Below are 24,007 nucleotides of genomic sequence, written 5' to 3' on the forward strand. Positions count from 1 at the left end.
AAATACCCAATTCATAGAGATCTCACCTCAGCTTCAATTTGGTTTGAATGTGATAGAATTAATACGCCTGAGCTGATTAGTTAATAATAAAATTAATAATAATAATCAATCATGAAAAGTCTGAGCATAGAATTAATACGCCTGAGCTGATTAGTTAATAATAAAATTAATAATACTAATCAATCACGAAAAGCCTGAGCACACATTGGGACCCCTCCTCAGGGGTTTTGCCCCAGCTCCAGCTCCATCCATCCCAGCTGAAATTTGGGAAAACCGATGCCCAGCGTGCAGGAGCCAGCCCTGGATGGTGCTGGGGAAGGGGGAGCATCCCTGGGAGTGGCCTGGGGACACCCCAGCTCAGGAGCCAGGTGGAGAGCGGGATGGCTCCTTGAGCATTCTGGAATTTGGGCAAAGCCAAACCACCCCTGGCCCCCCGGGAATTCAGGGGATGCTCCCAGGGGAGCTGTTTCCATCCGATTTTAGCCGAGGGAGGATGCTGCTACATTTAACTGGCCCCCAAAAATCCCCCTCTGTATTTACCATGCCCAGCCTTTGCTGGGAAGCCGGCAAGGATGAAAATAAAAAGGAGCTGCTTGAGATTTAAACCCAGCGAGGCTGGAAAAGGAGAAAATCCAGCCTGAATCCCCAAGTGTTGGAACGATCAAGGAAATCCAGCTGTGCATCCAGCAGGGAAGAGCTGATCCGGGGCGTTCTGCTCATCTAGCCCCAGGTATTTCCAGCTCCCCCAGCCCAGCATCCTCCTCAGCAGCAGCAGGGATGCGATTGGAGCCCGGGAAATTCCTCGGGATGGCCAGAGGGAAAGGCGGGATCACCCCCAAACCAACCCCCCCAGCTCCTCACCCAGCCCGGGCCACCAAGCTGGGGTTTATCCCCAAAATATTGGAAAATTGGGGCTGAGGTGGGCAGGGATTTTCTATGGTCTTCCCACAGCCCCATTCCTAAATCCACCCTCATCTCTCTCTTTAAAAAGCCCATTTCACCCCCTCCCATCCTTTCTGTTTTGTGGGGGTCCCAAATGGTTTTTTCGTGCCTCTGGGCCTGGGGGTTATTCCTAGAGTTTGCTCCCAGCCTGCCAGAGCTGCTGCAACCCCATGGAATTGTGGTGTGAAGCAGGAAAGGGCAGCAGGGAGGGGCAGACGGGGAGGAAAGATCACAGGAGCGAGCGGGGGAATATTTTTAGCCCGTCTGTTCTCCGGCTTCAGCACCACTCCATGATTCCAATCCCATCTGACAGAGGGGCAGATGCCTCTGGGCTGCTGAAACGGGAGAAAAACCCCAGCAAGGGCCCCCTCAGGGGGTCACCCACAGCCCCGACCTACAAGACATCAAAGAACCCACCCCTCAGTGGGGTGGGAGGAAAACTGGGAATTTCTCTGCTGGAAAAAAAAAAAAAAATTAAAAAATTAAAAATTCTGGTGGTGACAGACTATGAAGAGCCAGGGCATCCATCAGTGCTCCAAAGGAGGAAGTGTGAGGGGCACATTCCCCCCTGGCACCCTGGAGATCCAGCTCCTTGCTCCGTGCACACCTGGATTTTCCATGGCAGCAGGGTTTGGTTACAAGCTGGCAGGAGCCAAGGGGAAATCTGGGAATGAGGTCATGAAGCTGAAGGTTTTGCTCCAAATCTGATCCAGGGTGGATCAGGTGGATCTGGGATAAAGCTGGGGAAAATGGGCCAAGAAGGTCAGGGGGGCAGGGCTGGGTTTGCTCTGTGCAAAGTGCAGCAACATCAGGGATGGATTGGGCACGAGGGGTCACGGACCAGCACCACGTTCACACTGGGAGAACTGGAGATCCCACAACGTAAACCTAGTGGAACTCTCACAGCTTCAGCCAGTCAAATTAGGATTTCCCCATCATTTAATCATTTAATTAATTAAAAGATTTTAAAATAACTAACAAAAAATTTAATAATTCCCCATCATTAAATTTAATCCCCATAATTTAAAACCCAACTCCAACGCAAACTAAACTCCAACTAAAACCCAAAATCCAACTCCACCACAGAAGGACACAAGGGTTCCCATCCCATCCCATCCCATCCCATCCCATCCCATCCCATCCCATCCCATCCCATCCCATCCCATCCCATCCCATCCCATCCCCACCACCGTGCCCTGGGGTGGCACCGCCCTGCCGGGATGTGCTTTCCTTGGCACGGTTTGCAGCAACCCTGGTGCTAGCACAGCTTTCTGGGGGTGCTTTTTGAATAACCCTAACCCTAATCCTCCCCCTCACCGCTCTGCCGGTGCCGATTCCATCCCCAGGGAAAAGAGGCAGGCTCCTCTTTGGAAACAAGACACCGGCCTCGTGCTTCGTAAACAGGAGATTGCAGCAGGGCAAAGCCAGCCGGGGCCACCCTGTCCCCTCCTCCATCCCTGGGGACAGAGCAGCCCAGGGAGCCCCCGGAGCTTGGCCGTGGGCCCGCGTGTCCATCAGGCATCACCCATCAATGATTTACTGCTGCTCCGCAGAGCTGTTTGCGCTCCGGGCCCTCCCGGCCAAGGTCAGCGCTGCGTTTGGCCGGAAAAGGGGTGGATGCCGAAGGGGAGAGGGTTTGGGAATCCAAAGCAGGGAAAAGCAGAGCCCCCTTGGAGCCCAGCAGCACCAGGGGTTTATGCTGAGCATCCCTGCTCCCACCAGGCTCCAGGAGCCTGGAGCAGCTGGAGACAGATCATTCCATGGCACAGATCATTCCATGGCACAAATCATTCCACGTTTCCATAATTTGGGTTGGATCTCAAAGCCCATCTCATTCCATTCACCACTTCCACATCCCCCTAACCTCACTTGTCGGAATCTGAGCTATTGATGATTCTGAGATTGTAGAAAGTCTCTGTCTGTCAGCCCCGCTGCCAAAGCAGAAGCCATAATTGGTCTGTGCTGGTTTCCAGGTTGTTTATTCTGTTTATCTCTCACATGTTCTGCTGCCCTGCCCAGCTCTGTCCTGCAGGGCAGCGTGTGGGGCTCTGCCCTCAGTGGGATGTGACAAACATTCAATACCAGAAACTCCCTGGGCTGGATTTACAAGAACGTGCCAATATCTGTCACCTACGTTGGACAGTGTGTCCCCAGCCTGAACCAACAGAAAAATGCCAACACCACAGTGACACATGGAGGGCATGGAGAAGGAGAAAAAGGACAAGGCACACCCAATTTCCTCCACCTTGTCCCCTTTGGACCCCTCAAAGGGTCTAGGATCTAGAATCCTAAAATTTTACTTTTGCATCCGTGCCACACTTAATTATTACTGATATCAAACACTCAGAGCTGGTAATTCATGCTGTAAGATTGAAAACTCTTTTCCATGGCCAGAGATCACAGCCAGTGTCTCTGGGGCTCTGTCCAGGGGGTTCCTGACCCCTGCCAGGGTCCCAGGGCAGCCAGAGGGAAGCTCTGGATTCCCACACTCACTGTGGCACCCCAGGGGTGCCAGGACTGGTGCCAACAGCCCCTGCCTGGAGTTTGGGCTGAAAATCCCATTGGAGCCAGCGGGAATCGCTTCCCACCAGGAAAAACACGGCCTAACCCCAGTCCTGGGAGCACCGACAGCGGGGTGTTGGGCTTGGATCAAAGCAGGCGCCTCACACAAGGGGTTCCAAAGGTGCCAGCACTGCCAGGCAGGATTTGTGCAACTCCTCTGCTTTTTGAAGCCTCCACGGCGGCCTCTCCCCGCACCCACCCAAAAGCAAAATTGATTTTTATGAAATGGACTGAGGCGGCCTCCAGGAGGATCCATAGCTGGGCTAATGTTTGCCTAATGGGCTCCCTCAAAGGGCTCATTAATCCCTCTGTGTTTATTAATGGCACACCGGAGCCAGACAGCTGCAGCCAAGCTGCCCACGCCCCTGAGCTTCCAGGCACCCCAGATTTGGGGTCTCCAAGCTCCCCAGGTCCTGAGCTTCCAGGCACCCCAGGTTTGGGGTCTCCAAGCCCCCTGAGCTCCCAGGGACACCAGATTTTGGGGTTTCCAAGCTCCCCAGGTCCTGAGCTTCCAGGCACCCCAGATTTGGAGTCTCCAAGCTCCCTGAGCTCCCAGACACACCAGATTTTGGGGTCTTCAAGCTCCCCACATCCCTGAGCTCCCAGGCACCCCAGATTTGGGGTTTCCACATCCCTGAGCTCCCTGGCACCCCAGATTTGGGGTCTCCAAGCTCCCTGAGCTCCCTGGCACCCCAGATTTGGGGTCTCCAAGCTCCCTGAGCTCCCTGGCACCCCAGATTTTGGGAGCTCCAAGCTCCCCAGGTCCTGAGCTCCCTGGATCCCTGAGCTCCCAGGGTCTCCAAGCTCCCTGGGTCCCATATCCCTGTACCCCTCCACTGTGGTCACCCCCTTTTTTCTCTTTGGGCCTCTCCTTCCCCCTCCCTCATTCCATCCCACCCCCCAGGGCTAAAATCCCCATTTTTGGGGCTGCACAGTGAACCAGCACTGGACACCAGCTCTGAAGCCAGCACAGGCTTTGGCTGGGCTTTATCCCAGTGTGGTTCCCTGGGGAATCTCACTGGACAGGTGGCACTGAGTGCTCTGGCACCCATGGGACAGTCTGGAGCTGGCACCACGTCCCCAAAAACCTTGAAACCCCCCCAGCTTTGGTCATGGATTGGGAATGTCTCCCACACTTTATTTATGTGTTTATTTGCTTATTTAGCTGTAAGTTAATGGCAGAGCTCAGGAACGTTCTGGTTAACCTGCAAGCGAGCGAATGCATCTGAGGGCTTGCAGAACCACAGTGCATTGTTGCAGCGGTGCATTTTTCCAGACAGGATTTTGGGGTGCTCCTTTGGCAGGGAAAGCCTGTGGATATGTGGATGTACATTTATATTGAAATATTATATATTATTAAATATTAAATACTATTATATATGATATTTTTATAAATTTATATTACGCATTTTGTATAATATAATATATATATAATATTTTTATATATATAGCATTTTGCCATTTATATATAAAACCTGAGCAACCTGGGCTAGTGGAAACTTTCCCTGCCCATGGCAGGGGTTTGGAATGAGATGGTCTTTAATGTCCCTTCCAATCCAAACCATTCTGGCATTCCATGATTCCCGCTGCCCTCCCTCCCTCCTCTGCAGCAGGAAAAGGCATAATTTTGTTTTGGTTTGGTTTGAAGGGCAACTTTCAGTGGAAACCTTTCCCAGACACGCCACTCCCCCAGGAAGCAGCAGCTGTGGATCTCCAGAGGTTTCCCCCTGCCAGCTCCACACGCTGCTCCCAGCCCGTGTCTGAATGGTGAAAACATCATCCCCAGCTTTCACCCAGCAGGGCTGAGAAGTATTTATCCCTCCAAAAGTATTTATTATGCTCCAAAAGTGTTTATCCCTCGGGAAGGCAGTAAAGCCCCTCCTGGAAGAACGTTGTCTCGCCCAGACCACCACCTCATTGAATTTCTGGAAAATGTGGCCCAGAAGTGACACCATTCCCTCGTGTCTGGGATGTGCAGGACACCTGAATGGGCTGAGGGGACACCAAGGACAGCCAGGCTCAGGGATGTGCCCCAGACCAGATGATTTCCATCCCAGAGGATGGGAGCTCCCAGGGTGAAGTTCCTGAGCCATCCACCATGGGTGGATGAGGGAATTGTTGACTCCTGCACTTCCAGGAGGGAATTTGCTCCATGTTTAGACTCCAGAAGGGAATTTTCTCCATGTTTAGAGCCCTCCCTCCCCTCCCAGGCTCTGGGGAAGCCGGGATTGTCAGCAGGAGCCCAGGTTCCATTAAAGCAAACTGGGAGGGAAGTTTGCTCACCCTTCCCCAGGGTTGTGTCTGGGAGCTGGTGCAAGGCAAGAAGAAGGAATCACAGATTTGGGGACAGATCTGGGCCACCCCAAAAATGTCCCTTGCTGCCCTGGAAGCTCCAAAAAACCTCTGCCCCATCCCTGGAAGTGTCCAAGGCCAGGTTGGATGGGGCTTGGAGCAAACTGGGAGAGTGGAATGAGTCCCTGCCTCTGTCGGGGGTGTTGGAACTGGATGGTCTTGAAGGTCCCTTCCAACCCAAATAATTCTGGGATTTTAGGATTCTGGCCCATTTTGGGGTCCCACCCCAGCAGTGGGTACAGCAGCCCTCCCCTCCAGGGTGGGACCTGTGTCTGTGGGATTATCAGGGCAAGGCCCCATCACCAAAACCTCAATCCAGCGCCCCACGAGCTCACATTTTCACAGCACCCTGGAAATCCCTGGGTTCCTGCCCCAAACATCCCACAGCAGCTGGACCTGGCCCTCCCCACTTCCAAACCAAGCTGTTTATGAGCTCTGTCAGCACAACAAACCAAAAGCAGCTGTGGCTGCCACCTCCTTCTGTGTGATTCCTTTTTTCCTCCCTCTGAATTTTTATGATCCAGATATAAAGCCCTGAGAAACAGAGGTTTAAAGGAGAACCCTGACACCCCGTATTGCAGGGGCATGAAGTGCAGAGCCCTGACTCTCATCCACCCCAGGAGATTATTTAAATCTAAATCCAAATTATTTCAATGATCCAAATGATTTCAATGATCCAAATTATTTCAATCCAAATCCAATTTTAATTTTTTTTTTTTAAAGAAAATACTAAAAATAAAGCTCCTGGAAGCCAGCGATGGGCAATGAGGGAGAAATCCCAGGTGTTCTTTGTTCAGCCTTGACCACCTCGTGTTTGCACAATTCTGTGCCAACATTTCTCTGTCCAAGGCCTTCCCTGAAGGAAAGAAGGAAAGGGGTGAAGGATGCTGTGGGCATCCCAGGAAAACACTGGGAAACTTTCACCCCGCTGCCACCCTGCTTGTGGCACCACTCCCAACTGCTCCAGCAGCACCTGCTGTATTTAAAATTAATGCTTTTTTTTTTTTTTTGCAGAGGGTCCTGCTGTGTTATCCCATCCAATAAACCCAATCCTGGCTCACCCCAGATCCCATCCTGCTCCAAAGCCCAGGGACAGATGCCTCCATCTCCAGCCAAGAATTTTTGCAGTGTGGGGCTCGCCCTTTGCATCTTTCCTGGTGCAAACTCAGCCCTTAGGCCCCTTGTTCTCAAGGGATCCCCTAAATTTGGTGCTTTGCAGAGGGGAGTCCCCAGACTCAGCCATCCCAGCTAATCAAGCCCCCCACAGCCAACTCCCCTGATTATGGAATCCCAGAATGGTTTGGGTTGGGAGGGACCTTAAAGCTCATCCAGTGCCACCCCTGCCATGGCAGGGACACCTTCCACCATCCCAGGTTGCTCCAAGCCCTGTCCAGCCTGGCCTTGGGCACTGCCAGGGATCCAGGGGCAGCCACAGCTGCTCTGGGCACCTGTGCCAGGGCCTCAGCACCTTTACAGACAAGAATTCCTTCCCAAAATCCCATCTAACCCTGACCTCTGGCAGTCTGAATCCATTTGCACCCCAAATCCTCGCACTGGATGTGGCAACACATCCCACACCCCAGATTCCCACAAACCCTCAGCACACACTTGGAGCAACTTGTTTTATGGCACCAGTGATTAGGAAGATGCTGCCTTGAAGAAAAGAAGGGTTTGGGCTGTCAGAGCAGGAATTCAGGGCTCTCTCCAACCAGCCCCGTGGTGCTCTGAGAGCCTGGAGCTCCCCAGGGCTTACCCCGACACCAACTGCTTGGCTCATCACCCCCAAACCAAAAATCCCCACCCAGATAAAACTACAAAAAAAAAAAAAAATCACAAAGTTCCCCATTTTGTGCTCTGTGTGTGAGGAAGGAGCTGCAGCATCCCTCCCTGGAGCAGCCAAGACTCCTGTGCCTGGCACAGGCTCTGCCCCTGGGTGAAGGCTGGTGCCACCTCCTCATCCCCCCTCGCCCACAGTGGGGGTTTTCCCCTCTTTCCAGCAATATTCCCTGTGGCAGCACATTTCTCTCTCTCTCTCAGGATTTTTCATAGAGGTGCACACAGAGAAATGAAAGAGAAAACAATTTCTGTTTCTGCACCTTGTTTTTCCCATGTGGAATGTATTTGGAGAGTTGTTTCCCTGGGGAGATTGCTTGGTTGGATTCTGGTGAGGATTGTTTGAGCCTGATGGCCAATCCAATCCAATCCAATCCAATCCAACCCAACCCAATCCAAACCAATCCAACCCAACCCAATCCACCTGGGGCTGGACTCAGAGAGGGTCACGAGTTGTGTTAGAATCAAAGAAAGTACTATGTAGTTTTAGCATCCTCCTTTTATATAGTATATTAATGTATTTTAGCATAGTTATAATAAAGAAATCATTCAGCCTTCTGAATTGAGTCAGACATCATCATTTTTTCCCATTGGATTCGTCTGCATTTACAATAATTCCCTGTGCCCAAGGCTTTCCCAGTTTCTCATGGAATGCTCCTGCAGACATGGATCTGCCCAGCCAGCGCTCCTAGGAGGCCAGCAGCTGAACAAAGCAGAGCAATGACACTCCCAGGTTCTTTTTCCCAGTATAAATCTCTGGGTTTTAGGTATAATCAGAACAGTTTCCGAGGCACAAAGAGCTTTTTCCATTCCTCCACCTCCAAGCTCAGCAAACAACCCTACCTGCAGAGCCAGCTTGGATTTATCCCATTCCCATGGCTGTGTTTATGACAGGGATGCACCTCAAACTGTTCCATGAAGAAAAACCAGACCTGCCCTCCCTTCAACTGGGCTTCACACCCAGCCTAAACCTAAACCTAATCCACATCTCATCCCTCAAACACCCCAATCACCCCGTGCAGGGGTCGCTCCTGGAATTGTGCTGCTCCTTCCACACATCATGGAGAGATCCTTTTCTCCCCAGGCATCCCAGGAAAGGACAACACATCTGTGGGACAGCAGAATCCCATCCTGGAGCTGCCCCATCCTGGAGCTGCCCCGTGCCAGCGGCGTGGGAAGCTCCCCACACAAGTGCCCAGGCCAGCCGGGTGGGGTGAGCCTGGAGAAAACCTTTAATTACACAGGGCTGGGTGTTTTTCCAGTTGCAGGAGCCCAGCAGCATGTTCCCTCCCTGTCCCAGGTGCCATTAGTGCTGTTTGAATACTAATTGGCAATTAATAATATCTTTGCATGATGCAAATGGGTTCTAAACACCTGCAGATCGATTATTTCGACGCCTTCAGGTTTGCAACGTGCAGCAGTGTTTGGGGGTTGGATGATGGTTTTGGGGTTTTTTTTTGCTGTGAGCTGGAAAGGTGGATGTTTAGGGGTGCAAAAGGATCATTCCCACAGCACCTGCAGATTCTTTGCTTCTTTTTTGCCAGGGTCAGGATTAAATTTGTGAGATGGAATTTCTTGTTGGGACTCATGTTTGTTAGTTGGTATCTCTGTTACAGTCTCACTTCTGCAGCACTTCACTCTGACAAACTAAAAATGGAGCCCCATCTCTCTCTACAAAGCCTTTGAAGGATAAACTGTCCAATTAAGAAATGACACCTCAATTATTTTCACTTCTAACCCAATAACCAACCACTCATGCCTGCAATGTGGGATTTTTTATCCAATTACACAAAACCACCCAAACCCATGGAGAAGAAGGTGGAGAAGAAGGTGAAGAAGAAGGGGAAGAAGAAGGAACAGCCTTCACCCTAAAACCTCCATCTTGCTTTACATATATTACTATATTCTAAAACCTCAAACTCTGAGTTTTCAACCTTGTGATATCACACACTTCTATTCAAATCCACCCCCACAATCCCAGCTCTGCCATTCCATTCTGGAAGCTTCTCCACGGCCTCAGGTCAATGCAGAGTTCTCCTGGGGGTCAGAGTCTGTCAGCACAGAAAGTCTGAAATTCTCAGCAATTCTCAGGGTTCCAAGAAGGACCCAGCAGGAGTGGCCAGCCCAGGGAATGCTGGCAGGGAATTTCCCTGGCTGACCCATGGGATGGGCGCCCCGGCTGCGGGGCAGGGCTGGGGCTGCTGGTGCCCAGCTGGTGAAAAGCCACTGGGACATGTCTGTCTGTCCATGGCTGGGACATGCCAGGCTGGTCCTGCTCCAGGTGCCACGGGGAAGGAGGGAATGACATTAAAAACAGCCTCAAATCCCAACAGGAGCGGCAGCTGAGCGGGGATGGAAGGCGGCATGGCATGGAGGCAGCTTTGCTTATGCTAATGGGGGAGAAGAGTCTGCAAACAGCTCCAGGTGAGAAGATTGGGCTGGGATTTTCCACGGGCAGGCAGCCAGCCCCAATCCCTTTTATCTGCTCTTGGGAATGTCTGATTCCTGGGGGGATGGCTGCCCCTCAGCCCGAGGCTCTCCAGAATCCTTGAGTTGCAGCATCCATGGGCCCCATTCCCCACGTTGGGGTTTTTTGGGGGGGAATTTGGCTGCCCTAAGCACCTCATTCCTGCAAACATCTGCAGGAGACTGGGGAGAAGCTGGATAAGCAGCACAGCCTCCACCCACGGTGTTCCAGAGGATTTGGGATTATTTTTGGGAAGGGCAAGAAACACAGCATCATTTTGTTTTCTATTTCCAGGGGTTTTCACGGGTGGGGGGAATTGTGCAGAGAGATCCTTTCCCCTCCATAGCCCCATCCCAGCAGGATCAGCTCCCTTGGGATTGTAAATAAAAACCATGGTGGTGGTGGCAGCCCCTCCTGAGTCTTTTACATGCTTTAAATCCATCAGGATACAAAGCTGAGGTGAATTTTTTCATAGCACAAGCTACTCACACTCCAAGCTGTTCCCACACTGTCATTCCCTTTAATTTTGGGGGATCAGATAGTTCCTGTCAGCCCTGCTAACTCTGCTGGCTGCCCAGCAAGTCTTGCTCTGGGCTTACAGAGGCACTTCTAGAAAAGATAAGCAAGATGAGGGAATTACACACCCCAAAAGAAAAGAAGAGGCTCCCCAAGTGCAGTGAGAACACCTGCCTGGAATTCTGTCTCCCTGACTCCAGGGCTGGTTTTGCAATCAGATCTCCCAGAGTATGAACTCACACGAAGAGCATGGAAAACCAGCAAAGGCCCCATTTTTTCCCCCCATCTGGGCAATTCCCAGAGATAGGTTTGCAGGTCTGGTGAGCAGGAAAATATAAGTCACTTGTGCAATGGGCTGTGTGATGCTGTCAAGTGCTCAGGGAGACCTTTCAGGGAAGGGAAAGCGAGTTGGGAACAGAGCAGAAGTAATTTTTTTCCCTGTTTGTGCCCCAAAGCTTTTCCTGACACTGAGCAGACCCTGCTCAGAGAACACCTCAATAAACACTTTCCTTCCCAGGCTACACATGAACTTCTCACCAAAAAAAAAAAAAAAAATCTGTGTTCCTTTGATGAATCATTTGCATTAAATCTAATTAAACTTTTATCAGTAAAGCAAAAGAAAATGAGGGTTTTTTTTCTCCAGCAGAGATGAGATAGAGCTGGACCTGATTCCTATCAAACCCAACACTGCCCAGCTCCTCCAGGTCTCCCCATCTCTTGTGGGAAACAGGACGAGGAAGAACAAAGGGTGCGAGGAAACAGCAGGATAATCCATGGGTTTTCCAAGTGAAATGCCAGCGCTGAGTTCATGGGGATAAAAATTACCTGCTCCTCCCTGTCTGCTTTCTGGTGCCTCACTTGCAAACCCTCAGTGCTGGAAAAACCCTCCCCACCCCGGCGGGGCAGCCGAGGGCACGGGAGCTGCTCATTACCTGGGCTGGCTGAGCCAGCAGGATGGAGCCTGCTCCCTTTCCCTTTCTGTCCCTTCCCTCTCTCCATCCTCATCCTTGTCCCCGTTCCCATCAGATTCCCATTCCTATTCCTGTTCCTGTCCCCATTCTGTTCCCATCCCTGTGTTTGTTCTTGTTCCCATCCTTATCCTTGTTCCCATCCCCACTCCCGCCACTGTTTTCATCCCCATTTCTGGCACCATGTTTGTCCTTGTCCCTATTCCCGTCCCTGTCCTCATTCCCATTTCCTTCCCTATTCCTTTTCCCATCTCTATCCTCATCCCTACACCTGTTCCTGTGCTTGTTCCTGTCCCCATCCCTGTGTTCATTCCTTATCCTTGTTCCCATCCTCATCCTTGTTCCTATCCCCATTCCTGCCATTTTCATCCCCACTTCTGTCACTATTCCCATCCCCTTCTCCATGCTCATCCCCATCATTATGTTTGTCCCTGTCCCTATTCGCATCCCTATCCTCATTCCCATTTCCATCCCTGTTCCTTTTCCCACCTCTATCCCGATCCTTACACCTGTTCCTATCCCCAATCCCTATTCCTTTTCCCATCTCTGTTCCTATCCCCCATCCCTATTCCTTTTCCCATCTCTGTTCCCATCCCCAATCCCTAATCCTTTTCCTATTTCTGTTCCTATCCCCAATCCCTATTCCTTTTCCCATCTCTGTTCCCATCCCCAATCCCTATTCCTTTTCCCATCTCTGTTCCTATCCCCCATCCCTATTCCTTTTCCCATCTTTGTTCCTATGCCAAATCCCCTATTCCTTTTCCCATTTCTGTTCCCATCCCCAATCCCTATTCCTTTTCCCATCTTTGTTCCTATCCCAAATCCCCTATTCCTTTTCCCATCTCTGTTCCTATCCCCCATCCCTATTCCTTTTCCCATCTCTGTTCCCATCCCCAATCCCTATTCCTTTTCCCATCTCCATTTCCACCTTCATTCCTCTTTCCATTCCCATCCCTCTCCTCCAGCAGCCGGAGCAGTTGTAGGTTTTTTAGCCAGCCCTGGTTTTTATCAGGATTTCAGTTAAATCCTAGGTTTCTAGCTAAATTCCAACTTTTCTTGGTGAGCACAAAGCTGTGTAGGGCTCAGCCAGGCCGTGGGACCCTGCTCAGGCACTTCCCTAAGGGATCAAACTCTGGGAAGCAGAGATGGATGGTCCTGATTTGGTGGGTGACACCCCTGTCTGTGGGATCCCTTCCCACCCAGGCCATCCTGGGATTCCAGGAGTCTATGAAGAGCATGGATACGGAGCAAAACCAGCCCTGGGGATGGTTTGAAAAGCTGCAAGAATTCCTCCTGTTCCCTGCGACCCTCAGCACGCTTCCCCCTCTGCTAAGAACTCATTGGCATGTCACAATAACAGCCTGCACCCTTCCTGTGGGTGCACCTCCTCTGCCAGGGAAAATGGCCGGAAAAATAACTTCAATCCTTACATTTTAGGGCTAAAAATGGGTCTTAGTGGGGAAAAGGCTGGGGTGGACCCTGGATCTTCTGCTGGGAGCTACGTGGGTCCCCCCCTGCCACCCACTGCATGGACAGGGGACTGTGGGAGATAATCTGATAGGCCAAGAAATGTTATAATGCATTGTAAATTAGAAATAGTTGGCTTCTGATTGTAATAGCGTGAATTATATATATTAGCTGTATTGTCTCACCCTTCACATGAAACTAAAAATAAAATAAATGTTTTTAAAACACCTCTCAGTTGCCCCATCTTTGGGTCAAAAAAAAAGCTTAATCCAACAGAGGACCAAGAGCTGGGCCTCTCTGCAGGAAGGGTGATGTTTTTGGGAGTGGGTGATGGGGATATTTATGGGATGGAGGTCCCCAAAGTTTGCTCTGCAGGGAAGACGGGGGAGAGGGCTTGCTGTGAAGGGAAGGGAAGAGAGGAGGAGGAAATGCAAACTAATTAACTAATAAATATGCTGGGTTGGCTCGGGGCAGCAGGAGAGCAATCCACAGGGCTGACTCACTCTGACTCAGGCACAGGAGTGGGATGGAATCTGGCTCAGGAGAATCTCCTGCCTCAGCCACGCTGCCAGGACGCAGAGTCTGATCCCAAATCTGCCAGGGCCGAGCATCCCGTGGGGACCTTCTTCATGTGGGCTTTGCTTTCTTTGGAGAAATCCCTCTCTAGAGGGAAACAAAGCTAAATTCACCAGCTGGAGCAAGCAGCTGAAATGAAGTCAGGCTTTAGGGTGCAATTCCCTGTCTCTCGATTTCCACCTGAAAATCAGGACAGGTGGGAAATGCTCCTCGACACAGCCAAAGCAGCTGTGGCTGTGGGAGGAGGTGATGGTGTCACCAGTGTTGGGATCCCAAACGGGAACCCCAAAGCCATCAGAAATATCCAGAGCCAGCAGGAGGGCCAAAGGGATCGTGGAGTCATGGAATCCCAGAATGGTTTCGCTTGGAAGGCACCTTAAAGATCATCTCATTCCACCCCTGCCATGGGCAGGGACACCTTCCACTGTCCCAGGTTGCTCCAAGCCCCATCCAGCCTGGCCTTGGACACTTCCAGGGATCCAGGGGCAGCCACAGTTGCTCTGTGCCAGAACTTCCCCGCCCTCATAGGGAAAAATTCTTTTCCAATATCCCATCTAACCCTCATCTCAATGAAGCCATTCCCTGTGTCCTGTCCCTCCATCCCTTGTCCCCAGTCCCTCTCCAGCTCTCCTGGGGCCCCTTCAGGTCCTTCAAGGGGCTCTGATGTCTCCCTGGAGCCTTCTCCTCTCCAGGGGAACATTCCCAGCTCTCCCAGCCTGGCTCCAGAGCAGCTCCAGCCCTTGGAACAACCCCATGACTTTCCCTGGGCTTGTTCCAGCAGTCCCACACCTTTGTGATGCTGGAGACACCAGAGGCAGCTCTGCAGGTGGGGTCTCACCTGCGTGGCTCAGAGGAGGAGAACCCATTCCCTTTCCCTGGGCTGATCCCAGAGCACCCAGGCGCTTTTTGGGCTCCCAGCTCCCACGGGCGCCTCACACTGAACTTCTCACCCCCAAACCCTTCTCCTCAGTCTTGCCTTCACTCCGTTCCCTGCCCAGCCCGAGCTGGGGTGGCTCAGAAGGGACGGAAGGAGCCGAGCCCCGTGGGGAGCCCGGCGTGTCGGAGCAGGCACCGGGGAGGTGCTGCCTTCCCCCGGCTCCTGCTCGCCCCGGCTTCGCCCCGTTCCTGCCCGATGACTGGCTGCCATTGCTTCACCCCACACGCTCCAGCCCTGGGGCAAAAGTTCCCCTTGGCACCCACTCCCCGTGCCCGCGGTGCCGCCCCGGGGACGGGCACGGCCGCGGGTCCTTCGGTCGAGTCCTGAGATGCGGTCAAGGGCATCGCATCTCTGCACCCACCACCTCCAAGAGGCTGTGCCAAATTTTTTCTAGGAGATAAGGCTCCTCCACAGGGGACATAGGCCTGATATTTCCCCTCCACCCCACAGGAGTGACAGTGTGCTCTTAGATGAGTTCAGTGAGACAATCCTATCCTCAGCACAGGCATGAAGGGAAAGGGAGAGAAAAAAAAGTTCTGCAGTCAGCTTAGGTTTTTTCCCACCCCCGGAGGCTTTTGCTTACACTGACTTGCTTTTTTTTTTTTTTATTTGTTCTCGCTCCCTTTTTTCTTTTTCAAAATGTTTTCAACCGACACATTACCAAAGTCGTTTGCCTCCTGACAAAACCCGGGCTGCCTGCCAGCACATATTTCTGATAATTCATCCATTATTAAATGAAATCAAAGATAGGCGTTAAAAAAAAAAAAAAACAACAATAAAAAACCAAAATAAAAAAGCCATGGCAGTGCTTGCATCTGAGAGAGAGAGAGGGGCTGTTTACAGCTGGGCTGGGAGTTCCTTCCATGGCAAAAAAGATCTCCCCAGGGAAAAACCCACCCCAAATGCCTGCCCTGCTCCTCACAACACCAACATTTCTGTGTGGCCATGCTAAAACCCAGGGATTCTACAGATTTTACAAAGATTTTCTGCCTGGATAAAGGCGATTCCATCCTGGCTTGGGTGGGTGCTGCTGGATGTTCCCCTTCCTCGGGGAGAGCCTGCAACCCCTGGCCAGAGACAGCCCGACTGGATCAGCCGGTCCTCTCCAAACCGGAGCGAGAGGAAAAGCTGATGGAGAGGGAGGAGCCCAGCAATTACAGTCTTTTCTTTTTAATAACCCTTGCTGCTTCCCCGAGTCCGTATTTACATCCTTGGCACCAAAGTAGTAATTAAAGTCTCTCCACTCAGGTCTAAACAACCAGCAGACCCTCCTGTCATTAAAAGCAGAGGCAAATATGAAAATAAACTTAATTTTTATGGCTTTGGAGCCTCAAGTCTCTAGCAGCTGGCGGGGCAGCAGGTTTTAGGGCCACACATCAGTGCTTTGCTAGGACATTGATCCCATCTCCATGGGATGCTGGGGGTGGAAAACTGTTAGAAAAACTTCTCCATGCCACAGGTCCCTTCTTGTGCCATTTTTTTTGGTCATTTCCACTGCCCATAAGGGAATAAATGGGCCTTGGGGTCTGCAGGCACTAGCTAAAGGACTGAGCCATGGTTGTGCCAGGAGCTGCTCGAGCCTCTTGCTTTAAAGCAGCTATCAAAAAAACCTGTGAGAAAATTAATTATTCACTTAGACTGCTAATTAAGCTGATTTGCTCTGTGAGGGCATTGAAGGAAATGAGCTGGAGAAGCTCTTAATTGTTTAAAAAGAGCAATGCTACACACTCTCCTCCCAAGCTGCTCTGCTTGCCAAGAGAGCCTGGTCCTGTATTCCACCAGGTCCAGAGGAGTTTCATGGAGTCGTGGAATGGTTTGGGTTGGAAGAGGCCTTAAAGATCACCTTGTTCCACCCCCTGCCATGGACAGGGACACCTTCCACCATCCCAGGCTGCTCCAAACCCCAGTGTCCATCCTGGCCTTGGACACTTCCAGGGATCCAGGGACAGCCACAGCTGCTCTGGGAAACCTGTGCCAGGCCCTCACTTCCTCCCAGCCAGGAATTCCCAATTCCCAATCTCCCACCCATCCCTGCCCTCTGACAGTGGGAAGCCATTCCCCCTTATCCTGTCCCTCCATGCCTTGTCCCCAGCCCCTCTCCAGCTCTCCTGGAGCCCCTTCAGGCCCTGCAAGGGGCTCTGAGCTCTCCCTGGAGCTTCTCCTCTCCAGATGAACATTCCCAGCTCTCCCAACCTGGCTCCAGAGCCTTGGAACACCTTCACGGCCTCCTCTGGACTCTCTCCAGCAGTTTGACAGTATCTGTGCCAACATCAACCTTGCAGATGATTTCAAATAAGGAAAGATCAGCCACGAAGCTCAAAGTGCTCCTGAGCCTTCATCCCCAGAGTGTGTGACCCCATGCAATCCAGCGGGGATCCCTGCCAAAAACACCCCAGGAACACCTGCCATACACATATCTAAAAACCCAAAGGCTGCAGGCAGCTTGGGATTCAGCAATCCCAGCTCATTCATATGGAAGCTTGGAAGCAACAGGCACCAGGACCCGAAGGCAGAGCGCTGCACCCACTGCCCAAAGCACCCTCGGGTGGGTGGCTGTGGAAAACGGAGCTCTGGGTGCCAAGGGAACAGGATCCCTCCCAGCTGCTGGGTGCAGGGGGGGAGCAGAGGTGCCCCCAGGACCTCACCCGGCCTCCCACAGCAAGGAGTGGTGCCCTGCCCACACCCAGCCTTGCCCTCCCACTCCCACCACCATTTCACTTCGATCCCACTTCACCAAGACCTTCCCTTCTCGTCCTGCAGGGGTTGGTGGAGGAAAACTCCCCACGTCACATGGCAGAGAACAAAAGGAGCTGTTTTTAACCGAATGGATTAATCTTTGACAGGAACAGGGCGATGCCACACCAGCCTCACTCCTCCCACGGGAATCAGTCAGGCACAAACATGGTGGCTTTGCTGACAAGGAGCACATCTCGTCCACTCCAAGCCTTCTACTTCTGGCAGCGGCCAGGATGGGACAAATCCGGGGCTTGGTGCAGGCAAAAGATGGAAATCACACCAAAAGAACCAAGGGGAAATCCAAGATCCAAGCAAACGGCACTGCACGGGAGCTCGGGGTTTTCCTGAGACCATACCATCCTCCACAAGAATTCCCAGGCATCTTCACCATTCCTGGCACAGCTCTCGTGCTAAAATGCCACAACAAAAGAAAAACACGGCCACAAGGAGCATGGCTGCCAATGCTTGGCCAACTGTGTCCTCAGCAGAAGGCAAAGCTTTCCGACACCGTGATTTCCCCGAGAGCCTCTGCTGAGTTTCCAGCAGGTGGGAAGGATTTCACAAGCCATGGGAAACACCTGGATAGGCACCTCTCAGTCAACACCACAGCCCCACATCTCCAATGTCCCCACCACTCCCTTCCATCCCCAACGCCACTGCAACAGGCCCTCGTTTTCCTACCTGGTGCTGGGAACATCTATGAGTCAGGTTCTTCCAGCAGCTCCATGGCGAGCTCGGGGTTGTCTCAGCACAGCTGGAAGATAAAGCCACCAAGAGAAAAGCTCAGTGTCCTTGCAGAGGTGGCGTTTCTCAGGGCAGGTTCCTCCCGCGTGGCCGCTGGGAGCCCATCCCGCAGGAGCCGTGGGGCTCTCCACGTCCTCCTCCTGGGCTGGTGAGGCACCGGGATCCCTGGGAATTGCGCTCTGCTTGGAAGGACCAACCCTTTTTGACTGGTGTCCAAGCCCAAAGCGCATGTTCTTACCTGCTCGGTGGAAGATGGGGGGAGTCTGGAGCACCTCTCCGAGAAACACATGGATCTCAGCAGGGTGTGGATGTCCTGCTCCTCACCCAAACGCTGTTTAGGAGGAAAGGGGGCTGCAAAATTGTGGGAATTTGGAGAAAAGAGGTCGGAGGTGGGAACGCTCCTGCGGCTGGAGCCAGCACGGCTCTGCCGGTTGGTTCACAGCGGAGCTGTGATCAACAGGGATGGGGATGTCAAGCTGGGACTTGTCTCCTCGGCAAGGAAAGGGAACAGCAGGGATTACTAAGCGATGCAGGAATGTGGTTTGTTTAATATGAGCCATCAACACAGAAGAGTAAAATAATGACAGATGTGTAATCACATTTCCTGAGTCTAAAACCATGAGATCGAAAATTTAAACACCACTTTTCCCAAGATCAAGAAGATGAGCCGTTTGGCTGAGAACTGATTTGGTTACTAATTTCCTTGGCATTAAATCAGCTGTTTCCCCAATCTCTTGACAGGCTTTGCTCCAAGGACTGGGCTGGTCCCTGCCTTCCTTTGATGTGAGGGTAAGCAGAGAGGGAAGATGCTTTGGAAACAGGGATTCACCAACTGACCGAGCTGGCCTGGATCAGAGGCTCCTCAGCATTGCTTAATTCGTTTATTTTAATGAAAGATGGCGAGATAAGTTTCACATGGATCTTTATCAGGGGAGCGGCCGAGTGGTGGGAGACAGAAATCCAGAGCTGGGTTAAGCCAACCTTCCAAGGGCAGGATGGGGGAAAGGGAAGCCTTTTCCCCATCATGGAAAGCCAGAATTTCTGCAAGGTTGGATTGCAGAAGACGCGTGGCTGAGGGAGACCAGACTCACAATCCACCAAGAGTGGGGAATGCAATTTCTGCTCATCCCCTGGACATGGCATTGTCCCAAAGGTCACGGGTGCAGGACCTGGGAGGGAGCGGTTCCATGGTGGGGTAGGGCTGGGAGGGAACGGTGTCATTTGCTTCTCAGATGTTTCCATTCGTCTCTTGAGATCAAAAGTGGGAAAAACACCGAGTAGGGAGCAGAAAAACACTGGCACAGGAGCTGGCCTTAGAGAGACTCCAGTCTGCCTCTCTTCTGGATTTGGGAAGCATGTTGTCTCTCCAAAAGGAAAGGCTGAGAGACGAGGGAGTGTTCACCTGGAGAGAAGAAGGCTCCAGAGAGCCCCTTCCAGGACCTAAAGGGCTGAAGAGGGGCTGGGGGCAAAGGATGGAAGGACAGGACAAGGGGGAATGGCTTCCCAGTGAGAGATGGGATACTGGGAAGAAATTCTTCTCTGTGAGGGTGGTTTAGGGAGCTGGGAAAGCCAAAACAGAGGTGCCCAAGCATGCAGGACCACTCTCCCAGGACATGGAAAACACAGAACCATTTAAGGCCTAACAAGGAGAATAGAGAACAAAATGCATGAATTTATTTTGCATTTTTCTTCATGTCCCTGTGTTGGAACTCACCGGTGCTGGTGGGATTCACCCCTGCTCACATCTGGAGGAGCTGTGCTGACCCTACAGCTGATATCCCTACAGAGCAGAGGTGCCATCAGCCCACACCTCCCTGCTGTGAGCCTGGGAATGTTCCTACATTTCCAGGTAATTGAACAAAGTGGTTCCTTCCCTGAAGGTTCTTAACGAGCAGCGTCCCCGTATCCATGACCACGTCCCTGCTTTCCTCCCTGACTTTATTAGAGCCACGAAGCTGCTGTCTCCTGCCACAGGAAAGGCATCTCCTTCCCCTCAATGGACTCTAATTAGCTCAACTCCCTGCTAGGAGCTATTTTGGTGACACACATGCTCCAATTAACTCATGGTTTCACCCCAAATTGTGCAGGACTTGGACACGACTTGTCCCTGGCTGGTGGGACCATGTTTAGCCTGGGAGCAAATGCCCAGTACTGAGGTGGTATTGCTGGTCATTGGATAAGATCATGGAATCCCATGGTTTGGGTTGGAAGGGACCTCACAACCTTCCTTTTCTTCCTCCTGCCAAGGGCAGGGACACCTTCCACTACCCCAGGTTGCTCCAAGCCCTTTCCAACACGGGCTGGAACACTTAACGTGGCCTTGAACTTTTATGATGCAAACAGATAAGTTGAAATACAGAGAAAACATCCCATGCAGTGGATTTGGGAGCCTGTGGAAGCATTCATGGAGCAGCCATAGGAGGCAGAGCAACCCGCCTGTGTGGAGCAGCTCACGCCATGCCCGGGGCACTGACGGGTTCCTGGGAGCGTGGTGGCCTCCGTCCAGGGCTGCCATTCCGTTGTCACTCGGAGTCACCTCGGAAGGGAGGACGCGGGTGGGCTGAGTCACCCCCTCCCAGCTGTGCACAGCAGTCTAGACGGCGGCTGGCGTGGAGACACCTCCTCCCGAGATACCTGCGCCACCTCCCCACATCAAAGGGCCCCGAGCTGCTCCAGTGAGGGTATAATTACCCACCCCGCGGCAAGAGTTTCTCCCAGGGCAGGCTGATCTCCCTGCACAGCTCTGTCAGTCGGGGTGGTGGCCTCTGTCACCCTCCCGGCGGGGTTTGGTGGCTGTAGCAGGGTCTCCTGCCCCACAGTTTGTGGGAATCGTGGCTGTTGCATGCTGACCTTGCTCTAAAAGTCAGAACTCGAAATATTTTCCAATCCAACCATGTTCTGCTCCAGCTCCTCGGCAAGGAGAGGAGTCCTGTGAAAGGACAGAGATGTCAGGAGCTCCTTAACCCCTTTTTCCTGACAACTAGCCCCAAAAGCCAAGGAACAGCCTGGGCAGACTCTGGGAAGAGCAGGAGGAAGCTGAAGCCCTGGAAATCCTTGCAAACACCACCACAGCCTGACAGCGACTCCCTCCATAGGTGACCAAGCATTGAAGTGCAGTAGGATGCAATTTTCAGGTCAGGGAAAGCCCAGGAAAGCAGACACATAACCAGAGGAACCAGCTCTGTGTCACTCCTTGCTGTGAAGAACATCAGGATCTCCTCTTTACCTGTGCAAAAAGCCCCAAGAAACCCAATGCCTTGCAGGTGGGAGATGCTGGATGGTGTTTCCCACTTTTAGAGTGGATTTGTGCAGCTGGACTGTTGAACATAGCCAGCAGCTGATGACTAAAAAAAAAGATAAAATTGGCACAAATGAGAATTTAAGCTCTGGTGGGCAGGTAAAAAGGATCCCACCATGGATTCTGCCTGCAGCACCAGCAGGGCCAGGTGTAACATTGCCTTAACAAAGGCAGGGAGGGGCTACTCAATTTGCTGTTAAAACCTAAGCTCGATAGAATATCCATAAAGCTCACATTAAAGGATTAAAGACAGGCAGGAAGATCCCAGGAGGCAGCTGTCCTCCAAAAACCAAACCCACTCCATGAAGCAGAGCATTGCTGCTGCACTCTAAATTACAAACCTAAAGACAATCATACATGAACAGGTGGATTTTATCCACCCAGCTGGCTCTGCAGATGGATTACTCCCCAAAAGGGGGTTATTTTGTAGGGTGGTGTTCTCCCCTATACACAGCTTAAGTGACGTGTCACAGAATCCCAGAAGGGGTTGGGTTGGAGGGATCTTAAAAATCATCTCATTCCACCCCCTTTCCATGGGCAGGGACACCTTCCACTATCCCAGGGTGTTCCAAGCCCTGTCCATCCTGGCCTTGGGCACTTCCAGGGATCCAGGGGCAGCCACAGCTGCTCTGGGCACCCTGTGCCAGGGCCTCCCCACCCTCACAGGGAAGAATCAAAGCTGTCTTTGTGCAGCCCTAATGGATTCATGGTCATCTTCTCGCATCTTGGAATTGATTTTCCATTTTCCAAGAGAAGAGTTTCCCCTCTGTTTTTTCCTTTCTCGATCCTCTGTTTAATCCAAACTCAACTGTGAACACAATTCGTGCTCCTGCAGCTGCACAACAGCCTCATTTCCCAACACAGGCAGCCAGGGAAGGCTTACTTGGGAAGCGTGGTGGGATTAAAAAAGAACACCCCTTTGAAATGTGGAAACCTCCCTTTAAGCTGGGTAAGGATTTAAGGTTAGGAATATTCTAGGAGTGAGCCAATGCAAAGTGACTTTTATGATTCATTCTGTCTCCAGCCTGATCTGGAAGTGGCTGCAGACGTAGATGGGGGGTGACACTGAGATGACAGGGACAATAAAGATGCAAAGAGAATAAAAGGTGCAGTGGGCATGATTTTATGGGCTAGATAATATTCTACAGAATATAATAATACATGGAATATGAATATATCCCCTGCCCAGACAAGAGTTCACCCATGTGCTCATCACATGGGATGCTGGACAGAAAACGAGAGCTGGGCATTAACATCTCTTATCCAGGAGCACAAGGGCCTGAGAGGCTGCAATTATTCACTAATTATTCAATTATTTCACTCCACGGGGTGAGCAGGAGAACCTCTGGCCCGGTTCTGTGCTCCCAGAGCCATTCCCCTTCCTCCCACAGCTTTTGCAGGTCTGCTCCTCACAGAGGAGCAAAGCACCAGCTTGGCTTTGAGGCAGGAGGAATTACCCAACCTGACTGCCCTGAGCAGTTCCAGGGCACTGCAAATGCAGGAACTTGTCAGAGCTGCAGTTGATTTGCAGATTATTTATTTGCTGATTAGATCACATTTGGCTGATGGCTGCTGTGATCCTCCAGAGCACAAGCTCAGAGATCTTCCCTGGAGACCCACCAGCGTCTGGCGTGATGGCCAGCTCTGAGCCATCCCTAATTAAGCAGCTTTGCATTTCTAATTGAGGCCTGGAAGTCAGCCAGCAGGAGCAAGAGGCGTTCACCGGGCTGCCACCCTTTGATGACAGCACTGGAGGTGAGGAGGAGGTGGTGGCGTGCCTGAAGCTGTGCCCTGTGTCCTGTCACACACGGCACACCTCGACCTGCTGAGACCTCCTGTGGGGCCGGAGCTTGGCTCAGCCTGGAGGTGTGTGGTGGGAAAAGGTCCTTCATTCCTGTCCCACCACCTCTCCTGGCATGGGGTGGGCTGGAAGGGGCTCTCGAGGTGAGCAGAGCTTTGCACAAAGTGGCACCCGCAGGGTTTGCCGAGGGAATTGCTTTGTGTCTCTTCTGGAGGGACATTCCAAACTCTGCCCGCTTCAGAGCTGCTGTACAAATGGAGCATCCATCAGCCAGCCTGGGAAAGCTTTCCCTGCCTGGAAAAGCTTGCCCATTACTCTGGTGTATCAGGCACCTCTTCCCATCCCAACTCTCCATGACGTCCTGATGTCTTCTCCAGGGCCTTGGCGTTCCTCCCCAAACCCTGCTCTTCCCATCCCACGTTTTCCTTGCACCACCAACCGGCTCTTGTCCAAGGACCTGACATTCCTCCCCAAATCCTGCTCTTCCCATCCCACCTTCTCCCCATGACAACAACAATCTCTTCTCCAGGGCCTTGATGCTCCTTCCCAAACCCTGCTCTTCCCATTCCACCTTTTCCCTGCACCACCAATGGGCTTTTCAGCAAGGACCAGACATTCCCCCCCAAACCCTGCTCTTCCCATCCCACCTTCTCCCCACGCCATCAACAATATCTTCTCCAAGGACCTGAAATTCCTCCCCAAACCCTGCTCTTCCCATCCCACCTTCTCCCCATGACAACAGTGATCTCTTCTCCAGGGCCTTGATGCTCCTTCCCAAACCCTGCTCTTCCCACCTTTTCCCTGCACC

The 24,007-nt window shown here is 52.0% G+C and overlaps 1 protein-coding gene across 3 annotated transcripts in view; it reads right to left on the reverse strand.

Moving 5' to 3' along the window:
• FRMD6 (FERM domain containing 6) overlaps positions 1–18,538 on the reverse strand; it is a 43,333-nt gene extending 24,795 nt beyond the window's left edge. The window contains exons 1-2 of one of the 3 annotated variants that reach the window (XM_085581038.1): positions 18,339–18,538; positions 18,038–18,110 (exon numbers count right to left, since the gene is read on the reverse strand). The gene's annotated coding sequence lies outside the window, so the exon portion shown is untranslated. Of the gene's footprint in view, positions 1–18,037; positions 18,269–18,338 lie in introns of those variants that run through there. The other 2 variants (XM_085581039.1, XM_085581035.1) reach the window with 2 other exon arrangements.
• Between the last annotated feature and the right edge of the window lie 5,469 nt (positions 18,539–24,007).

The sequence above is a fragment of the Lonchura striata genome, chromosome 5, assembly GCF_050655825.1.
Source record: "Lonchura striata isolate lonStrDom1 chromosome 5, ASM5065582v1, whole genome shotgun sequence".
Taxonomy (NCBI): Eukaryota; Metazoa; Chordata; class Aves; order Passeriformes; family Estrildidae; genus Lonchura; species Lonchura striata.